General features: G+C 50.7%; 1 protein-coding gene across 5 annotated transcripts in view; it reads right to left on the reverse strand.

Annotated features, from left to right (window-relative positions):
* Nucleotides 1-14521, reverse strand: part of farp1 (FERM, RhoGEF (ARHGEF) and pleckstrin domain protein 1 (chondrocyte-derived)) — a 247713-nt gene extending 233192 nt beyond the window's left edge. The window contains exon 1 of one of the 5 annotated variants that reach the window (XM_073028410.1): nucleotides 13973-14521. The gene's annotated coding sequence lies outside the window, so the exon portion shown is untranslated. Of the gene's footprint in view, nucleotides 1-12473; nucleotides 12720-12752; nucleotides 12982-13972 lie in introns of those variants that run through there. The other 4 variants (XM_073028391.1, XM_073028373.1, XM_073028402.1 and 1 more) reach the window with 4 other exon arrangements.
* Between the last annotated feature and the right edge of the window lie 746 nt (nucleotides 14522-15267).

A 15267-nucleotide genomic window follows, 5' to 3' on the forward strand; every position in this document is an offset into this window, starting at 1 on the left:
AACACCTCCCCACCCACCTTTCCCCTCACAATCTCACCTATCACCTCCCAGCTTCTCACATCAGACCACCTCCCCCCACGCACCTTTCCCCTCACAATCTCACCCCACCTCCCAGCTTCTCACATCAGAACACCTCCCCCACGCACCTTTCCCCTCACAATCTCACCTATCACCTCCCAGCTTCTCACATCAGAACACCTCCCCACCCACCTTTCCCCTCACAATCTCACCTATCACCTCCCAGCTTCTCACATCAGAACATCTCCCCCCACCCACCTTTCCCCTCACAATCTCACCTATCACCTCCCAGCTTCTCACATCAGACCATCTCCCCCCACCCACCTTTCCACTCACAACCTCACCTATCACCTCCCAGCTTCTCACATCAGAACACCTCCCCCCACCCACCTTTCCCCTCACAATCTCACCCCACCTCCCAGCTTCTCACATCAGACCATCTCCCCCCACCCACCTTTCCCCTCACAATCTCACCCCACCTCCCAGCTTCTCACATCAGAACACCTCCCCCCACGCACCTTTCCCCTCACAATCTCACCCCACCTCCCAGCTTCTCACATCAGAACATCTCCCCCCACCCACCTTTCCCCTCACAATCTCACCTATCACCTCCCAGCTTCTCACATCAGACCACCTCCCCCCACCCACCTTTCCCCTCACAATCTCACCTATCACCTCCCAGCTTCTCACATCAGACCATCTCCCCCCACCCACCTATCCCCTCACAATCTCACCCCACCTCCCAGCTTCTCACATCAGACCATCTCCCCCCACCCACCTTTCCACTCACAATCTCACCTATCACCTCCCAGCTTCTCACATCAGAACACCTCCCCACCCACCTTTCCCCTCACAATCTCACCTATCACCTCCCAGCTTCTCACATCAGAACACCTCCCCCCACCCACCTTTCCCCTCACAATCTCACCTATCACCTCCCAGCTTCTCACATCAGACCACCTCCCCCCACCCACCTTTCCCCTCACAATCTCACCTATCACCTCCCAGCTTCTCACATCAGACCACCTCCCCCCACGCACCTTTCCCCTCACAATCTCACCCCACCTCCCAGCTTCTCACATCAGAACACCTCCCCCACGCACCTTTCCCCTCACAATCTCACCTATCACCTCCCAGCTTCTCACATCAGAACACCTCCCCACCCACCTTTCCCCTCACAATCTCACCTATCACCTCCCAGCTTCTCACATCAGAACATCTCCCCCCACCCACCTTTCCCCTCACAATCTCACCTATCACCTCCCAGCTTCTCACATCAGACCATCTCCCCCCACCCACCTTTCCACTCACAACCTCACCTATCACCTCCCAGCTTCTCACATCAGAACACCTCCCCCCACCCACCTTTCCCCTCACAATCTCACCTATCACCTCCCAGCTTCTCACATCAGACCATCTCCCCCCACCCACCTATCCCCTCACAATCTCACCCCACCTCCCAGCTTCTCACATCAGACCATCTCCCCCCACCCACCTTTCCACTCACAACATCACCTATCACCTCCCAGCTTCTCACATCAGACCATCTCCCCCACCCACCTTTCCCCTCACAATCTCACCTCCCAGCTTCTCACATCAGAACACCTCCCCACCCACCTTTCCCCTCACAATCTCACCTATCACCTCCCAGCTTCTCACATCAGAACACCTCCCCCACCCACCTTTCCCCTCACAATCTCAACTATCACCTCCCAGCTTCTCACATCAGAACACCTCCCCCCACCCACCTTTCCCCTCACAATCTCACCCCACCTCCCAGCTTCTCACATCAGACCACCTCCCCCACGCACCTTTCCCCTCACAATCTCACCCCACCTCCCAGCTTCTCACATCAGACCATCTCCCCCCACCCACCTTTCCACTCACAATCTCACCTATCACCTCCCAGCTTCTCACATCAGAACACCTCCCCACCCACCTTTCCCCTCACAATCTCACCTATCACCTCCCAGCTTCTCACATCAGAACACCTCCCCACCCACCTTTCCCCTCACAATCTCACCTATCACCTCCCAGCTTCTCACATCAGACCACCTCCCCCCACCCACCTTTCCCCTCACAATCTCACCTATCACCTCCCAGCTTCTCACATCAGACCACCTCCCCCCACGCACCTTTCCCCTCACAATCTCACCCCACCTCCCAGCTTCTCACATCAGAACACCTCCCCCACGCACCTTTCCCCTCACAATCTCACCTATCACCTCCCAGCTTCTCACATCAGAACACCTCCCCACCCACCTTTCCCCTCACAATCTCACCTATCACCTCCCAGCTTCTCACATCAGAACATCTCCCCCCACCCACCTTTCCCCTCACAATCTCACCTATCACCTCCCAGCTTCTCACATCAGACCATCTCCCCCCACCCACCTTTCCCCTCACAATCTCACCTATCACCTCCCAGCTTCTCACATCAGACCATCTCCCCCCACCCACCTATCCCCTCACAATCTCACCCCACCTCCCAGCTTCTCACATCAGACCATCTCCCCCCACCCACCTTTCCACTCACAATCTCACCCCACCTCCCAGCTTCTCACATCAGACCATCTCCCCCACCCACCTTTCCCCTCACAATCTCACCTCCCAGCTTCTCACATCAGAACACCTCCCCACCCACCTTTCCCCTCACAATCTCACCTATCACCTCCCAGCTTCTCACATCAGAACACCTCCCCACCCACCTTTCCCCTCACAATCTCACCTATCACCTCCCAGCTTCTCACATCAGAACACCTCCCCCACCCACCTTTCCCCTCACAATCTCACCTATCACCTCCCAGCTTCTTACATCAGAACACCTCCCCCACCCACCTATCCCCTCACAATCTCAACTATCACCTCCCAGCTTCTCACATCAGAACACCTCCCCCCACCCACCTTTCCCCTCACAATCTCACCCCACCTCCCAGCTTCTCACATCAGACCACCTCCCCCACGCACCTTTCCCCTCACAATCTCACCCCACCTCCCAGCTTCTCACATCAGACCACCTCCCCCCACGCACCTTTCCCCTCACAATCTCACCCCACCTCCCAGCTTCTCACATCAGACCATCTCCCCCCACCCACCTTTCCCCTCACAATCTCACCTATCACCTCCCAGCTTCTCACATCAGACCACCTCCCCCACCCACCTTTCCCCTCACAATCTCACCTATCACCTGCCAGCTCGTACCCCTCCCCACAATTCTTACTCGAGCTTCTGCCCCTCTCATTCCCAGTCCTTGTGAAAAACATTGGCCCGAAACATCAACTGTTTATCCCCCTCCAAAGATGCTGCCTGACTTCCTGAATTCCTCCGGTATTTTGTGTGTATTGCTCAAGCTTTCCCGCATCTCATGTCTCTAAGATGCTGGAAGAACTCAGCGGGACAGGTGGCAGAAAGTGGATAATCACTGTTTCAGCTTGAGAATCCCTCAGGCTTGGTTACCCCTTCCACGGTGAAGTCGCGATCTAGCCAGCTCACCTCTCGATCACTGTGACCTCACTCACCCAAAGGAATCATTTTCCATAGACGTACCGCAACCCTTTGCAAAAGGAGATTTGGCAAGATAATCGCCATTAAGTACCTTCACTGTGCACTCTTCTCATTACTACCCCTGGGGAGGAGGTCCAGGAGCCTGGAGACCCACACTCAACATTTTAGGAACAGCTTCTTCCCCTCTGTCATCAGATTTCTAAGTGGTCCATGAATCAATGAACACTACCTTGTTATTCTTCTTTTACGCCATTTATTTATTTTTGAGTTTTAATGGTATTTTTTGTTTTCCTCTGTAATGCGGCCAACAACAACAAATTTCACAACATATGTCTGTGATAATAAGCCTGCTTTTGATAACATGTTGCTTTTTCACCTTGGTACCAGTGTGTATTTTCAGTCCCCGGAACTGATGTGTTATATGATTGGAAGCACATGATTGTTCCAAAGGTTGTATCCTCAGCCCCTTACTCTATCCTCTGTGAACTCACACTTAGGGTTCTGCTGTAACCCCAGTTACAAGTTTGTACGTGACACCACTGCAGCGGGCCAGATCTCTAACAATTTCACGAAAGGAATCAGAATCAGGTTTATTATCACTGACATACATCATGAATTCCGAGACAGACAGCCTGGTACAATGTTGTCAAGGCAACAACTTTTCCTTTAATGTTAGCAAAACAAGAGCTGGTCGTTAACTTCAGGAAGTGGGGTAGAGTACACACCCCTGTCTGTATCAATTAGACTGAGAGGTGGAAATGATTGCAAGGTTCAAGTTCCTAGGTATGAATATTACCAACCACTTGTCCTGGACCAGCCACATAGACATCATGAGCAAGAAAGTGAGCCAATGTTTCTACTTCCTCAGGAAATTCACCAAGTCCCCACTGAGCCTCACCTTTGATGCATTGATGCATTTGGTAGAACATACCAAAGCTTAAGATGAGTCCTGATGAAGGGCCTTAGCCCAAAACATCGACTGTTTATTCTTTTCCACAGATGGTGCCTGAGCTGCTGAGTTATTCCAGTGCTCTGTGTGTATGGCTCCAGATTTCCAACATCTGCAGCCCCTAGTGTCTCGGAGAGACCCCTGTGGGTAGTGGGCAAATGGATGCAGGTGAGGGAGCAAGATGAGCCTGGGCAACAGGGGTGGAGGGACCTGGATGAACTGGTGGGAGTGGGAATTGTCATTCACGTATGTGAGTTAGTGGCAGAGTTGATTAAAATGTGGGGTTAATGTCAGAATAAAGAACAGGGCAGGTGGACAAGAAGATGCAAAGCCATGACAAGATTGAGAGATTAGGAGTTCAACTTTATCGTATAAGAGGTCCATTCAAGGTTCTTATCCCAGAGGACAGAAGCTGTTCTTGAGCTTGGTGATATGTGAGCAACATACACACAACGCACAGAGGAACAGACAGTTGACCTTACAAGGTAAAACCCTTCATCGAAATTGAAGGGGAAGGGGAAGGGTCTTGACCTGAAACAATGACCGCTTGTACCCCTCCATAGACGCTGTATGACCTGCTGAGTAAATCCAGCAATTTTTGTATTTCCCATCTTTCCTAACGCCTTGCCAGCCTGCCTCTATCTGCCCATCACCTCTGTCCGACCTGGTCCCAACCATCACGTACAAGTCCCTGCCTCACTCCTACCTCATCTCGTCTCCTCTTCCCACTCTCAGACATAATGTAGAGTTTCATCCCAAAATATTGACCATCTCTTTGCCTCCACAGATGCCATCCGACCCGCTGAGTTGCTCTAGCAGCTTGTTTTGATATAAGGCTGCACCTTGATGTGACACCTTGTCAGAATGGCGTTTCTATGGCATGCCCTGGGGTGGTTGACCAGAACAATTATGGCAGTAGAGACTTGTTTCTGCTTGCTTGTCAACACAAAGAGGAAGACAACTTAGGCACAGAGCTAACTCAAAATCTAACACAAACATCTGTATAAAGTAAGGAGGTTTCCAACTAACTTTGATCTTTCACCGCCTGACACTAAGTTGGAAAGAGTGCAGGAAAGGTTTGGATGTTACCAGGACTTGAAGGGCTGAGTTACAGGGAGAGGTTGGACAGGCTAGGACTTTATTCCTTGCAGCGTAGGAGAATGAGGACTGAGGAGTGGACCAACATCTCGGAAGATCTATCCTGGGCCCAATAAATTGATGCAGTCACAAAGGCAGGACTACTACCACCTTCCCTCTCACCTGGCTTCACCTATCACCTTGTGGCGACCCACTTTCTACGCAGGCAAACCGGCTCACAAAATGGCGCACGCGTCGGCAGAGAGGCCAGCCCCAAAACGGCACTGGGCCTTCTTCACCAGCAAGGGGAGAAAGCCCGCACGCGGGAAGAGACTTTTGTAATGCACCTCTGACGTCATTTCCACCCAGAGAGGGCGGGAACGGAGCTGCGTAAAAGCCAGTGCCGCGAAGTTTGAATAAACTAGTCTGGAGTGCAACTTACAGACTGCGTTTCATTATTTCTAACTCTGTGTGTAGCACATCGCTACAAACCTTTTAGTTTGCACTCCTCCACCTCCCACTCCCCCACCTTCTTATTTTTGGTTTCTTCTCCGTTCCTTTCCAGTTCTGATGAAGGGTCTCAGCTCAAAACGTCAACCATTCATTCCTTTTCATAGATGCTGCTTGACCTGCTGAGTTCCTCCGGCATTTTGTCAAAGAAGACATACCAGCAGGTCTACTTCATTAGGAGTCTGAGGAAATGGGGTCTGTCACTGAAGAAACCTGCTAGTTTCTACAGATGTACAGTGGACAGCGCGCTGACTGGCTGCGTCGCCACCTGTGATGGAGGCTCCAACGTGCACGATGGAAAGGGCTGCGGATGGTCGTATATTCAGCAAGCTCCATCCCAGGCACAACTCTCCCCACCCTCAAGGGTATCTTCAAGAGGCAGTGCCTCAAGAAGGCAACTTCAATCACTGACGACCCTCACCATTAAGAATATACCCTCTTCTCATTACTAACATCAGGGAAGAGGTACAGGGGCCTGAAGATGCACATCTAGGAACAGCTCCTTCCCCTCCACTATCAGATTCCTGAACATCCCATGGAACTATGAACACTGTCTCCCTATTCCTCTTTTGCACTTTTTATTTTATTTTTTACTGTAACTTGTAGAAATTTTTGTCTTGCACTGCTACCACAACAGATTTCACACCATATTTCAGTAATAATACATCTTGTTCTGAGACAGTTAAAATCACGAGGGGTGTAGAGATGTGAATGCACTGTTTCTTTCCTCCAGAACTAGAGGCCATAGGTTTTAGGCGAGAGGGGAGAGATTCAATAGAAACCATGGGGCAACTGTTTGACACAAAGTATGGTCAGTATGTGGAATGAGTAGCAGAGGAAGTGGTTAAGGCAGGTATAAGATCAACATCTTTTTTAAAAAAAAAGACAGGAAAGGCTTCAAAGGTTATGGGTCAAACACGAGTACGTGGACATCTTGCTCAGCGTGGATGGGATGGGCCAAAGGGCCAGCTTCTACTCTGTGAGACTCTGTGTTGCAAAGAGTTGTCACCATTAGTGGTGTCAACTTGTCCTCAGCAAGATCCAACCAGAAGAAATGTAATAATGACTGGATAGACTCTTTCCCACGGACACTGCCTGGCCTGCTGAGTTCCTCCAGCGTTTTGTGTGTGTTGCTTGGAGTTCCGACATCTGCCAATTTTCTCTTGGTTGAAGATAGATCAGGCCTTTCTCTAGCAGAGCTCATGGGGCAAGTACAGGTGTCGGGCACAGAGAGGAACTCTCCCAATTGTCCGGCCAGACAGTGGCCACATCTAGCTGAGGGAGCAGACTGCCCTTCGTTGAGCATCTCTGGGGGTATGATGCCCACAGCTGCATGACGGAGTGGAATCCACTGTAATGGGAATCCTGTCAGGGAGCTACTGAGAAAACCAGGCACTTCAGCAGTGACAAACATCATGGAGGCATGCTTGTCCAGGTAACACAACAACGTACACAAAACATCCTGTTGGGTATATCCACCACAAGGCACACGAGGACCAGGCTGAACCAATAACGATAACTCATGTACTTTCTAGCAGGATATGCTGGTGATCTCAAAATTTTAAAAAACTGGAAATGTGAGACAGTAGTGGAAAATGCCGGTATGGCAGTTCAGTCCTCATGGGCGGAAAGACAATGGCTAATGTTTCAAACTGAACACCCTTCGTCAGAACCGTTCTGAGGAAGGATCTTTGTCCCGAGTTGTTGACGGTCTCTCTCCAGAGCCTGACCTACTGAGAATTTCTACCATCTTCTACTTTTCTATCAACTCAGGTTTGTGATAACATTGCAGTAATTACAAGGTGGTGGAGACACCATTTTAACAACCTGACCATTCAGCCCCTCTGGGCCAGGCATACCAGCTTCCTACCATCACTCTCACCTCTCCCCACCATCTCCCTCTCTCCCTCCTGCAAATCCATCCCTGCCCACTTTTCCCCTGGGAGGAGTGCCGCAATCTCTTGGGAACAAAGGAGATGGAATTCAACACGGAAAGAGACCCTTCAATACACTGAGTCCATACCCACCAATAAACGCACTTATCCTACTTTTCGTACATTCTACGGTCACAGTTATACAACTTGGACCCGTCCAAGTGTCATTCAGACACCATAAATGATTCTTACCAACTCCCTCCAGATTCTACCACCCAACTATGTACCAGGGGTAACTTACAACAGCCAATTAACCCACCTGGAGATGGAGAAGAAAGCTGGAGCACAGTGTTGGGGGTGTGGGTACGGGACACGGGAGTTCTCACTGGCACATGCAAACTCCACACAGAAACTTTTAGCAACCATGATACCACAAGGCAATGGCCTGGGTTTGAACAGTCTCCTCCAGAAGGCAGGACCTCTGTTAATGCAACACACACTCACTCCCTCCTGACCCCACCACCAGACTCAGCCACTCGGCCTCACTGGCTGCTTTTCAACAGATCCAGGGCATCAGGGCTTGGAGTGGAACGTTCTCGCCCAACACTGAGAAATAACAAGATTCAAACTGAGACATGGAATCCAGTGGTTTAAAACAAACAATAAAATCACTACAAATGTATTAGTCTATCTGTAAGTGCAACAGATAGATGGAATCAATCCAGCAGATTGAAGATGGGCCAGCAGATGGAAGATCACGGTTTGAAAGCTCGGGAGCTCTCTCCAGTCGAAAAGTCCAACATAGTATCCAAGGAGATGCTTCCATCATGATGGCTTGGTACAGAGTCTGCTCAGCCTGTGAGGGTTGTATTCCTGGACATCCTACCTCCTACCGGAGATGGTTCACAGTAAATTTATTATCGAAGTACAAATATGTCACCATATACTACCCTGAGATTCATTTTCTTGTGGGCATTCATAGTATATAGAAAGAAACAAGATGGCATCAATGAAAAACCACACACGACAAAGAGCCGAAGTGCAAAACATAACCAGCTGTGCAAATACAAAAAGAAAATAAATAAATCAATATTGACAACATGAGTTGTAGAGTCTCAAAAGTGAGCCCATAATTTGTGAAATCAGTTCAGTGTTGAGTTGAATGAAGTTATCCCCTCTCACTCAAGAGCCTGATGGTTGAGGGGTAATAACTATTACCGAACCTGGAGGGACTGGAGGCTCCTGTACTTCCTTCCTCATTGCAGCAGTGAGAAGAGAACGTGCCCAGGGCGGTAGGGATCTTTGACGATAGATCCTGCTTTCCTGTGACAGAGCTCCATACAAACATGCCCAATGATGGAGAGGGCTTTATCCATGATCGACTGGGATATATCCATTAGCTTTTGCTGGTTTTTTTTCCGTTCAAGGGCATTGGCGTTTGCATACCAGGCCGTGATGCAATAAACTCCCCTCTGCACATCTATATTAGTTTGTCAAAGTTCCAGTTGACATACCCAATCTTCACAAACTTTTAAGAAAGTAGAGGCACTGCTGTGCTTTCTTTATAATGGCACTTACGTGCTGGACCCAGGACAGGTCCCCTGAAATGATAACACTGAGGAGTTTAAAGATGCTGACCCTCTCCACCTCTGATACTCCAACGAGGAATGGCTCATCGACCCCTGGTTTCCTCGTCCTTGTAAACAGTTCTTTAGTTTTGCTGACATTGAATGAGGTTGTTGATATGGCACCGCTCAGCCAGATTTTCAGTCTCCCTCCTATATGCTGATTTGTTACCACCTTTCATTCGACCCACAACAGTGGTGTCAACAGCAAGGTTAAAAATGGCATTGAAACCGTGGAAAGAGAGTTGAGCAGGGGAGCTAAGCACGCAGCGTTGTGGTTGCAACGGTGCGGATCGAGATTGCGGAGGAGATGTTGCTGCCGATCCGAACTGACTGGGGCCTGCGAGTGTGGAAATGCAGGACCGAGTTGCACAAGGAGGAACTGTGCATGCCCTAGGACTTGGAGCTTTTTGATTAGCTTTGAGTGGATGATAGTATTGAATGCAGAGCTGTAGTTAATAAAGCCGACTGTCCACGGTCTGGTGGTTGCTAAAGGCTTCTGTGTGGAGTTTTACGTTCTCGCAGTGTGACCCTGTGTACCCCCATGCTCCAGTTTCTTTCCCCATCCCAAAGGTAGGTGGGTTGACTGGCTGCTGTGGCATGAAGGTGGAACTGCTGAGAGTTGTGGACACATCACAGAAACCATCCTCCCCTCCCTGGACTCTTCTCACTGTTTCGGCAAGGCAGCCAGCATAAGCAAAGACCCTCTCATTTGTCAGAAGATACAAAACCCTGAAAGCAAATACCACCCAAGCTCAAGGAGAGTTTCTACCCCACTGACCAGTGCCCTCGCGAGACAAGATAAGAGTCTTGACCACGCAGTCTACCTCTCCATGGCCTTGCGCATTACTGTCTAACTGCACTGCACTTCCTTTGTAATCTTAGTACTTCAATGCACTGTTGTAATGAATCGATCATCATACAGGTTTTCCACTGTACTTCAGTACACATTACAATAATCGTCAATTTACCTTTTAATCAGTGGATCAACCAGTACCCCTATATCACCCGACAAGGTGAATCAGCACAGGCGCTCTGCGGAGCAACCCACGAGGAGACACTGGGGAAGGAGTGATCGATGGGGGTGGGGTGGGTACGAGAGAGGGGAGAGGTGCAACACTCAAACTCAGGGCCCAGCCAGTGACCAGCTGGTCCACTGCAACACTTCAGATGCTGATGAAGGTCGTCCAACCACTGGTCTGCAGAAGACAGAGCTGGGGAGAGTGTGACGACACTGGACAGAATGGCACAGTGCAGGCTCTTTGGCTCATGATGTTGTACCAGTTGTGTAACCAAGATCAATCTACCCCTCCCCTCCCGCACAGCCCTCCACTATTCTTGCATCCACGTGCTTATCCAAAAATCTCTTAAATGTCCCTAATGTATCTGCCTCTATCACACACCCTGGCAGTGCGTTCCACACGCTCACCAGTCCCTGTGTAAAAAAAACCTACATCTGAAATCCTCAAATTATACCTTCTTGTATTAGCCATTTCCGCCCTGGGATAAAGGTGCTGGCTCTCCACTCCGTCTGTGCCTCTAATCATCTTATAAGCCACTATCAAGTCACCGCTCTTCCTCCTTTGCCCCAAAGAGATTAGTCCAAACTCACTCAACCATAATCCATAAGACATGCCTTCAAGTCTGGGCAGCATCCTGGTGAGTCTCCTCGATACCTTAAACATCTCCCCTTCTTGAACCAAAGTCTTCACCAAAGGAGGAGAGTCTTTAAAAATCCAGGCACTGCACATGTTGGGCACAATAGATCACCCAGGTCCACTGTGGATTAGGGACCGTCAACACTCTGGAAGTGAATCGTTCTTGTTTAAGTTTCTCATCGATATGAATCCTTTAGGTTCCTGGATATCAACATCACAGATGACCTACCCTCGCCTCAACAAATTGATGCAAACACAAAGAAGGCACACCAGCAGCAGCTCTACTTCATTAGGGAGTTTGAGGACATTAGGGATGTCAACAAAGACTCTTACAATCTTCGACGGATGTACGGTGCAGAGCATTGTGACTGGTTGTATCGCTGCCTGGAATGAAGCCTCCAATGCACAGGACAGCAAGAGGCAACATAGGGTTGCAGACCCCACCAGCTCCATCATGGGCACAACCCTCCCTGCTCTCAAGAAGGCAGCAACCATCACCATCCAGTACATGCCCTCTTCTCATTACTACCATTGCAGCCGAGCTACAGGAGCCTGAAGATCACACTCAATGACTTAAGGAGCTTCTTCCCTTCTGCCATCAGATTTATAAACGGTCCAAGAGCTTTATTCCATTTTTCGAGCTATTTATTGTAATTAATAGCAATGTTATATCCTTGCACCGTACTGCAGCCACACAACAAATCTCACTACATATAACTCAGTAACAAATCCACACGAAACGCTGGAGGAACTCAGCAGGCCAGGGTGCATCTACGGACAAAGGTACTGTACAGGCAGGGCTTCGGTCCAAAATGTCAACTGTACTTTTTTTCCCCATAGACGCTGCCTGGCCTGCTGAGTTCCTTCAGCATTTTGTGTGTGTTGTTCGGATTTCCAGCATCTCTTGTCAGTAATAAACCTAATTCTGATTCTTTACAATAAGTATACACAAGGAAGATGACCGGATCTCCTGAGGACACTGAGAATGAACTGCCAGGCACTTTGCCCACAAGCATTGGGCACAAGACTCTTCTGTAACAATTTTAGCTGCATTCCTTCCCAACTCCACACAAGCAATAAGGGCACACATATCACTTAATACAACAAAATGCTTCTTTAAAAATGCATTACAGTAACAAAGGACTCCAAAAATAAAACCAACACAATTTCTACAGTTAAATGAGACACGTTACTTGAAGTCCGATTAAAGAACCCGACATCTAACAACTAGGAGTTAAAGGTCATGAAAAGCACTCACCAATTACCCTGCGATGTTAACGTGCAATTCTTCCATAGTAACTAGGCTTTGAACAGACTGGCTTGCAAACACCGCACGGGCGACGTTATCGTCCGTGAACAGTCACCCGCAGTCTTGCGGAACCGGTACGGGGAGCGTTATTCCTCGGCCTCAGCTTCCTGAGTAAGACCGCACTGGGTCACCTATCAGTACTGGAGCTCGAACCCTGGGGTGCGTTAACCCTCAAAACATCGGACGCGCACCCGGGGAACAAATCCCCAGTCGGGGAATAAATATTACCTTTACAAAGGCGAAGGTTGTAACTGGTTAAAGCAGGAGAGACTGGGACAGATCCTCACCGCTTGTAGCTTTGGGGCGAATGAACAACCTTACTCCCAGCGAAACTGCATCCGCCAGCCACCAACAGCCACAGGAAGAAATTCTCAAACCAGACAAAGCGGCACTAGGGGTGGGTGCAGGCAAGAGGCTGCAGCTCAGAAGTTTACATGTATACGTGTGTGTGTTGTATGTATTTAAACTTGCAAGAGAATTCCCCCAATCCCTGATACACGTTTTCCTTTAAACGGCTAACTGATGACAGCGGGCATAAAGGAACTTTCAACACAAGGCGGGAGCTGATGATAAATACACAGTAAGAGAGAAAGAAAGACAAAGAGAGAGAGAGAGAGAGAAAGAAATACAGAGAGAGAGAGAGATGCAAACAGACAGAAGGAGATGGGGGAAGGATGGGGGGTGGAGGGGAGATGGGGGATGGGGTGGTTGGAGGGGGAGATGGGGGAAGGGGTGGTTGGAGGGGGATGGGAGGGGGGAATGGGGGTGGAGGAGGGAATGGGGGTGGATGGGAGGGGGGAATGGGGGGTGGATGGGAGGGGGGAATGGGGGGTGGATGGGAGGGGGGAATGGGGGGTGGATGGGAGGGGGGAATGGGGGGTGGAGGAGGGGATAGGGAGGATATAGGGGATGGATAGGGAGGATGGGGGTGGATGGGGATGAAGGGGAGATGGGATGGATGGATGGGGTGGGCGGGAAGGGGAGGGAGGAGGGAGAGAAGGGAAGGGGGAGGGGAGGACTGATGGGAGGTGAGGGGAGGAAGGTGAGTGGGTGTAGGGTAGGCAAAGGGGAGTGGTGGGGTAGGGGACAGAAGGATGGGGAGAGGAGGGAAAGGGTGGATAGAGTATGAGGGGAATGGAGGGGAGGGTGTAAGGGAAGGGCAAGGTATGGGAGGGGCAGGGTATGGGGAGGAGAGGGAATGGAGGGGGAGGGGTAGAGAGAGAGAGGGATGAGAGAGAGGAAAGAGGGGGCTCAGAGGTCGGGATAGCGATCTGAAGCCGGAACAATAGGAGTCGGGAGAGGGCAGTGGAATCCGGCCGCAGCCGATCCCACTGCAGGAGGCAGGGAACCATCCCGAGGTGCCTTGCTGGGAGCGGCGGGCACTACCCGAACAAATTAGCCTCCCTCCCTCCCTCCCTCGGCGCCGCGGAACGATCGCCCGAGCTCACCTCGCTGAGAGCAGCCTTCTCCCGGGCCGGGCTGTCTCCTTCGCCCGGGGGCTTTGCTCGGCTGGGGAGGGGGTGAAGTCGCTGCTGCACCGGCTCGGAAGCTTCAGGGATGCAGGCGGCGGGAGCGCCGGCTCGCCATGTCCCGACAGCTCAGCTCCAGCGGCCGAGGAACAGCGCCATCCCCACCGGCAGCAGAACAGCAGAAGCACCGCCCACTCCGGGAACTCGCGGCGGGCAACTGACGCTGAGTCGGGGGCAAATAACCATCATATAAGGGCGCAACTAATCCTGGCCAAGGGGCAACTAACTCTGGGCCTGGGAGAGGGCAACTTACCCTGGACGCGGAGGCGGATAAATCCACGGAATAAGAAACTGACCCCTTGGAGAGGGGCTACTCTCCCCTGGAAGGGCAAATGACCTCATGGAGGAAGAAATTAACTCTAGGCCAGGGCAACTGACGCTCGGCCAAGGGACAACGCATGGCCTGAGGAACTGGGGAGGAGTCAATATCAGCGACATTGCCCTCAGGGTGAACCAGCCCTTCTCTGAACCGCAGGAGGAAATTTGTGGTGGTTGACGTCTGGGGTCAAGGCCCTTCCTCAGGGCTGCCTCCCTCCAGCAGTTTGATCTTCACACCAGCTTCAGCTGCTGCAGTCTTTCCTGACCTATCTACCCCCGCCCCCCCAGAATAAATCCATAATTACATCCACTAAAAGTTCTGAGGAAGGTCTGTTGACTGGTTCTTCTCTCCACAGGTGCTCCTGAGGTCAGAACTCCTTCCCGATCATCAGTAGGCAATATCACTGATGACGTCCCCCGTGGCAGTGTTCAATCTGCCCTTGCCCCTCCCCGTGTGATGACCACACTGCCTTTCTCCACCGGCTCCATCCTTACCCACCCAATCAGAGCCAGTGGTGCCTCACTGTTGCTAAGGACCCAAGTTCAATCCTGGCCTTGGGACACTTTGAAGAGTTATGTGGGTTTACAACAGAAGAATTAATGGTTGGTTGGTTGCCTGGAGTGGTGTAGGACTTATGTAAGTGGGATAGTCATTGAGAATGGCTTCTTTCCACGCTGTATAATTTTCAACAACATCAAACTCTCCAGTTTTTGCCAACTCTGCCTTTGGGTGGGAGGGTGGAGATACATCTCTACCAAAGGAGCTCCTTCCCCTGCTCGCCTGCAGGTCACCACTGGGCAAGGTGTAGCCCCTGAGCGTGGTCACGTGAAGCCATGGGAGAAGGTGGTGTGTATCATAAGTCCTGGTTATGTGACCACTGACGCCAGGCAGACAA

Source organism: Hemitrygon akajei, chromosome 2, assembly GCF_048418815.1.
Source record: "Hemitrygon akajei chromosome 2, sHemAka1.3, whole genome shotgun sequence".
Taxonomy (NCBI): Eukaryota; Metazoa; Chordata; class Chondrichthyes; order Myliobatiformes; family Dasyatidae; genus Hemitrygon; species Hemitrygon akajei.